Below are 6,000 nucleotides of genomic sequence, written 5' to 3' on the forward strand. Positions count from 1 at the left end.
GATAATAACCTTCATCTTCTTGTCTGCTAGACTCACTATATCGATTTAACCCCAGGACCAGCATATCTTCCACTACAACGTTTTAACAGGTATTACAGGTAAGTCTCCTGAAGGAATCTCACCCATTTTAGGGATGTACCAGGCACTGATCTCATCACTTGACTCAGCAAACATTTAACCCATCTGCAATGGGCAATGTGCAATGCGGGGCACCAGAGATGGAGAGGAGGGTACAGCAGCCAAGCCAAGGCAAGATGGACATCAAGGCAGGTCAATGACAGCTCAGTGAGGTAAGTGTCCCATCAGAGGTCAGTCCACGGTTGAGAGAGGAGAGGCTTTCTGAAGGAGGTGATGACTAAGCTAGGTTTAAGAACACAAATAATGTTCAAGTTTTAACAATGTTTGTTCCTGGACTTAAGTTGAAAGTGAATCATTAAACAGAACTTACAGGAAAATATGGCCTGTGTTGTATCAGTCACTTTCTGATGACAGGATGAGGGTGTCGAGGAAGGGCAGTTGTATAGAGCCAGATGGTGATACAGTGAAAGGTGTTCCTTTATATCCTCTTAACTTAATGATGTTGACAGGCATGCCACCGCAAAGATACAGAAAGTAAACTGTTTTGAATGTTGAATATCAGAGGAGTAATAAGCAAAGAATTCAATGAAGGAGTTAAAAAAGGAAAAAAGTCAGCTTTGCTGTTTGATTTACAGATTTTGTAGAATGCATCAAGGCACCTTGTGTCGATTAAGAAGATGTACATTTTCACTTGATATTATAAGGCAGAGGTAAGTGGGGAGTTGTTGGGGGGCTGATACCAGAGGATTAAGAAAAAAACTTCTGGAGTATGTTACTTTCAGTACAGATTTCAGTCTCTCACATTTGCACATATGCTATAGCAGTCAATCCTTTCTCCTGAAGGAAATGATTCTTGTTTATTGGAGATCAAAAAGGAAGCATCTCAAAATTTAAATTTTATTTTGTTTTGCTGCTTTGGTGATTCCAAGGAAACATATTCTACTATGGAAAGGGCTCTGAAATGGGAACCACTGGACCTGGGATGAAAATCTGGTTCTGACCTTGAGCAAGTCACTGCAGTGCCCTGCCACTCTAAGCCTCAGCACCCTCCACTCTAAGATAGAATGTTAATGCCTGCCCCCACGATCTTCCTAGGCTATTGTGACAATCAAAATCCAATTTATTTTAGGGAATCCTGTGTATGAAGCGTTGAAAGTGTCCCACACAATGTGCTTAAAACTTCCTCTGTGTTGTGTCATTTTATCCTCACAGTGACACTACCTGGGAACTTCTGTTAACTGTTCCATTATATAGATGAGGAAACTATAGAGAGTTTAGTCCCTTGTCCAAGGTCACACAGCAAAGAGAGTGTGAGAGCCAGTATTTGACCCTGAGTGTGACTGCCTCTTGAGACAGAGCTGTTACCTCCTACATGGTCTGCTGTTCTGTCACCTTAGAGCCAGAAAATGTACGTGAAGGCACACTGCAGATGAGTAAATACTGTCCAGGATTATTATTTTTCAACAATGACTGCAGTGTGGATGAAGATGAAGACAAGAGATGACAGTGACATAACCTGCCCCCAAGAACAGCCATTCATTTTACTCGCCCATTATAACCCCAGTCCTCATTCTCATTTGTAGCTAGTATCTGTCCAGATACATTCAGTTGCAAATAACATAAAAGTCTGACACCCTCAGGACATTTATTGTTTGTTAGAAAAGAGGTCTGGAATCAGACAATCCTAGTTTAGACCAGCAATTTCACAACGTAAAGGCTCTGGGCTGTCATCTCTACAGTCATCTTGGTTCTGTACTCATGCTCACATAATAGCTGCTGCAGTTCCAAACATCACAATCTAATAAGACTTTTTTTTTTCACTAAGAAGCTGACAGCCCGCCAGGATAATGAATGGGCACTTCTTATATGTCTCTCCTTTTATCCAATAAAAGAAAATTGATTGTAAATGGAAATATCCATCCCCAAACTCCATAGTACACTTCCCTTGTATCTCATTGAGTAGAAATGGCTTACAGTGTATTAGGATGGGCCAGGCTAGGGGTACCGAGTCAAACCTGAAATCTCAGTGGCTTAATACAGTATAGGTTTCTTTCTTGCTCACCTCACAATTTTTGTGGGCCCAGGCCCTCCATCTAATAGCTACACCACCTGGGACTTGAGGCCTCCAAGGTCAAGGCAGCAGAGGAAGAGAGATGAAGACGGTGGCAGTACTATCTCTAAACTGTGCCAGACCAGAAGTGGTGCACTCTGCTCACATTCCTGTTGGTCAGAACTTGGTCCCACCGCCCCACCTCCTGCAGGGTAGCTGGGAAGGACAGTCTGCCCAGCAAAAGAAACAGTGTGAAGAACACATTGCACCATGTGCCGCTCGTGGCCACCCCCAGCTGTCCGAGAAGAAGGGGCTGAGGAGTGGCTGCTGGGCGGGAGTCTGCCACTCCATCTCGTCCACCTGTTCCCTCACCAGCCCAGGCAGCCTGGTTCAAGGTACAGCAGGGAATGTCCTTCTCTGGGCTTCCGTGCCATGAGTCCTACGCCTCCCTCTTCCACAGTACTTTTTTCTCAGTATTATAATAATTTTTCACTTGCCTGTCACTCTCTCCCTCCAGCCACCCCTCCCCCAACAGAGTGTAAGCTTTTAAGCTCAGAGGTTGTCTTCCCTTTCCATCCCTCATGTCTAGACTAGGGTCTGACACCTGGTATGTGCTCAGTAGATGTATTTAGAGCAAGTGAATGAGGGTCTTTTAGAAAGGATGGTTGCAAACATTTGACTTTCTTTATGAAGTATGTGGCTCTTTAGAATTTTTCATAGCACCACTGAGGAACAAGAAGTATGATTCAACCTTTAAATAAACATGGGTGCAAAAGAGACTATGCAGCAGACCTCCAGAGTGTGGTCATAAATCAAGCAAATATTTGATCAGTGACATCAACGTATGTAAAAAATTTCATTAAGGAAACTGACTTTTGGAATCCCACTTGGAATATCTTGTCTGGTCTTGGGATTTTAACCAAAAGTATATCTCTAAGACTGGGAGTGTGCCCCAGTGATGGTGACCAAGGTAGGGGGCAAAAAACTTAGGGTATTTTGATATATACATTTTAAGAAATTTAATTAAAGGAGCCAAATAAGTGAGGCAATTTATCAGCAGGGATTGTCACCACCATTAGAGTTGAAATGCATCAAGGACTATGTGCCAGATGTTGTGCTAAGGGCTTTATGTGCTAATATTATCTAACGTGATCCTCTCAGCAGTGCCCCGGGGCAGGTATTGTGCTCATGCCCATTTTACTGCCCGGTATAGTAAGGTTCAGAGAGTTTAATAATTTACCCAAGATCATAGAGCTGTTAAGAGAGTGGTGGCAAAAATTAAGAACAAGGCTATCTGGTTCCAAAAACAGCAACTTTCTTTTTTAATTCAAGTACAGTCGATACACAATCTTGTGTTAGTTTCTGGTGTACAGCATAGTGATTCAATTATACATACATTCTTTTTCATTATAGGTTATTACAAGACTATAGTTCCCTGTGCTACACAGAAGGACCTTGTTGTTTACCTATTTCATATATAGTAGTTTGTATCTGCTAATCCCAAACTCCTAATTTATCCCTCCCCCTCATTTTCCCCTTTGGTAATCATAAGATCGTTTTCTATGCCAATGAGTCTCTTTCCTATGAGGTTTATAAATAAGTTCATTTGTATTAATTTTTTTAGATTACACATATAAATGATATCATATGATATTTGTCTTTCTCTGATTTACTTCACTTAGTATGATAATCTCTAGGACCATCCATGTTGCTGCAAAAGGCATTATATCATTCTTTATATGGCTGAGTAATATTACATTATATATATATATATGTATATATACCACAACTTCTTTATCCAATCATCTGTTAATGGACACTTAGGTTGTTTCCATGTCTTGGCTGTTGTAAATAGTGCTGCTATGAACATTGGGGTGCATGTATCTTCAAATTAGAGTTGCCTCTGGATAAATGCCCAGGAGTGGGACTGTGGTAAGTCTATTTTTGTTTTTTTAAGGAATCTCCATACTGTTTTCCACAGTGGCTGCACCAAACTACATTCCTACCAGCAGTGTAGGAGGGGTCCCTTTCCTCCACAGCCTTTCCAGCATTTATCATTTGTGGACTTTTTAATGATGGCCGTTCTGACTGGTGTGAAGTGATACCTCACTGTAGTTTTGGCTTGCATTTCTCTGATAATTAGCAATATTGAGCATTTTTCTCATATGCCTATTGGCCATCTCTATGCAAAGACAGAAATTTTAACCATTAAGGTTTAGACTTGCTCCCAGATTCAGGGTCCTAGAAGAAAATGTGGCGGGTGTTTTACTCATCCATTGCAGTGTGGCAATACAGCCCCAAACCTGGTGCCTTAAAACAATGATATATTACTACCTGTTATGGTTTTGTAGATGGGTGGGGCCAGCTGGATGTTCTCTGCTGGAGTCTCTCCTATAGTTTCAGTCAGATGGTCTAGCTTTAGAAAGTCACATAGTGTCACTTCGTTTGCATTCTGCTACTTAAAAATGGGACACAGAACAAGTCTAGATTCAAGGAGAGAGGACTTCACGTAAGGGAATGAATCTCAGGAAGTATCCTTCCTTGGGGCCATTTGGGAGACTAGTTACCATGGGGGACAAAGCTAAGCGAGTGAATGCAAAGTGTCCCTGGCACGTGTGTTGGCACTGACCTCTTAGAAAGGACTTTCACATCCACTTCTCATGGGCTCTTTCATAGCCTGTCAGGCAGGCAGACCAGGGGCAGGACTAGATCTCTGCTTTTGGATGTGGACACTGCCACTGAGTGAAATTAAGTGACTTACCAAAAGTCATACAGCTTCTAAATGTGGGCATTGAATGTGGATTCGGTCTTCTGGACTTTGGTCTTCTTTGGATTCCTAGCCCTTCACACTTCATAGGTTTTTTCCTCAGCTGCTCTTGGCTCAGAGTTCTTGGTCCTTAGAAGCAGGAAGGAGTAGACAGAGGCTCCACCTGCAAAAAGTAATAAAGAGGAAGGAATCGTGGGTCTAAGTTTAAAAAGAAAAAGGATATCAAAGTTGTAAGAGTTTTAAAACATAATAGCAACTAAAACAGCTGATGCAGGAATGGACACGGATCTATTGTTCACGGGAGTATCATTTGGTGCAAACTTTCTGGATATGCAATAGATGTCAAAAGCCTTAGAGTTGCAAAAACTTTGACCCAGAAACTCCATATCTAGAAAATTTTCTGAGGATATAGTCATGAATATGGACAAATAGTTGTTATGATGTGTCCTGTAGTATTTTTTGCTAACAGAGAAAAATTAGAGACAATCCCAATGTCTAACAGGAGGGGTTGTGCTAAACAATGGAAGACCATTCTGTCATTAAATTGATGTTATAGGAAACTATTTAATGCCATGTAAAATGTTCACGATGTTATTTATAGGAAAAAGCAGGTTTTAAATCAGTATTATATTATGCCATCTGTAATATAAAAAACCATACATGTGTCTGCATACACAGAAAAAGAGATAAGAAAGAAAGAACACCAAAATGTTAATAGTAGTTCTTTTAAGGATGGGGGGAATTTTATTATAAAATTATATGTAAAATTTTATAATATTATAAAAATTAAGGTTATTTATCCTTTATTTTATTTTTCATTCTCTATATTTTAAAATTGTTTATAGCATGTATTACTTTTGTAATGAATTTTTGAAAAGGAAAATAGGAAAGGGAATTAGGAAAATATAGAGGATTTTAAGTTAATTTCAACAAACCAAGTAGAAGGTACACATAGGAGATATATATATATATATATATATATAAACATATATTTAACATTATATTTGACTCTTCAAATGCTTTTTAGGTCAAGGTCTAATTTGATTTCTATAATTCAATAAGAGAGACTGGATGGGTATTATTATTTCTGTTCTGCGAATGGGAA

Source organism: Vicugna pacos, chromosome 11 (genome assembly GCF_048564905.1).
Source record: "Vicugna pacos chromosome 11, VicPac4, whole genome shotgun sequence".
NCBI classification, from domain to species: domain Eukaryota; kingdom Metazoa; phylum Chordata; class Mammalia; order Artiodactyla; family Camelidae; genus Vicugna; species Vicugna pacos.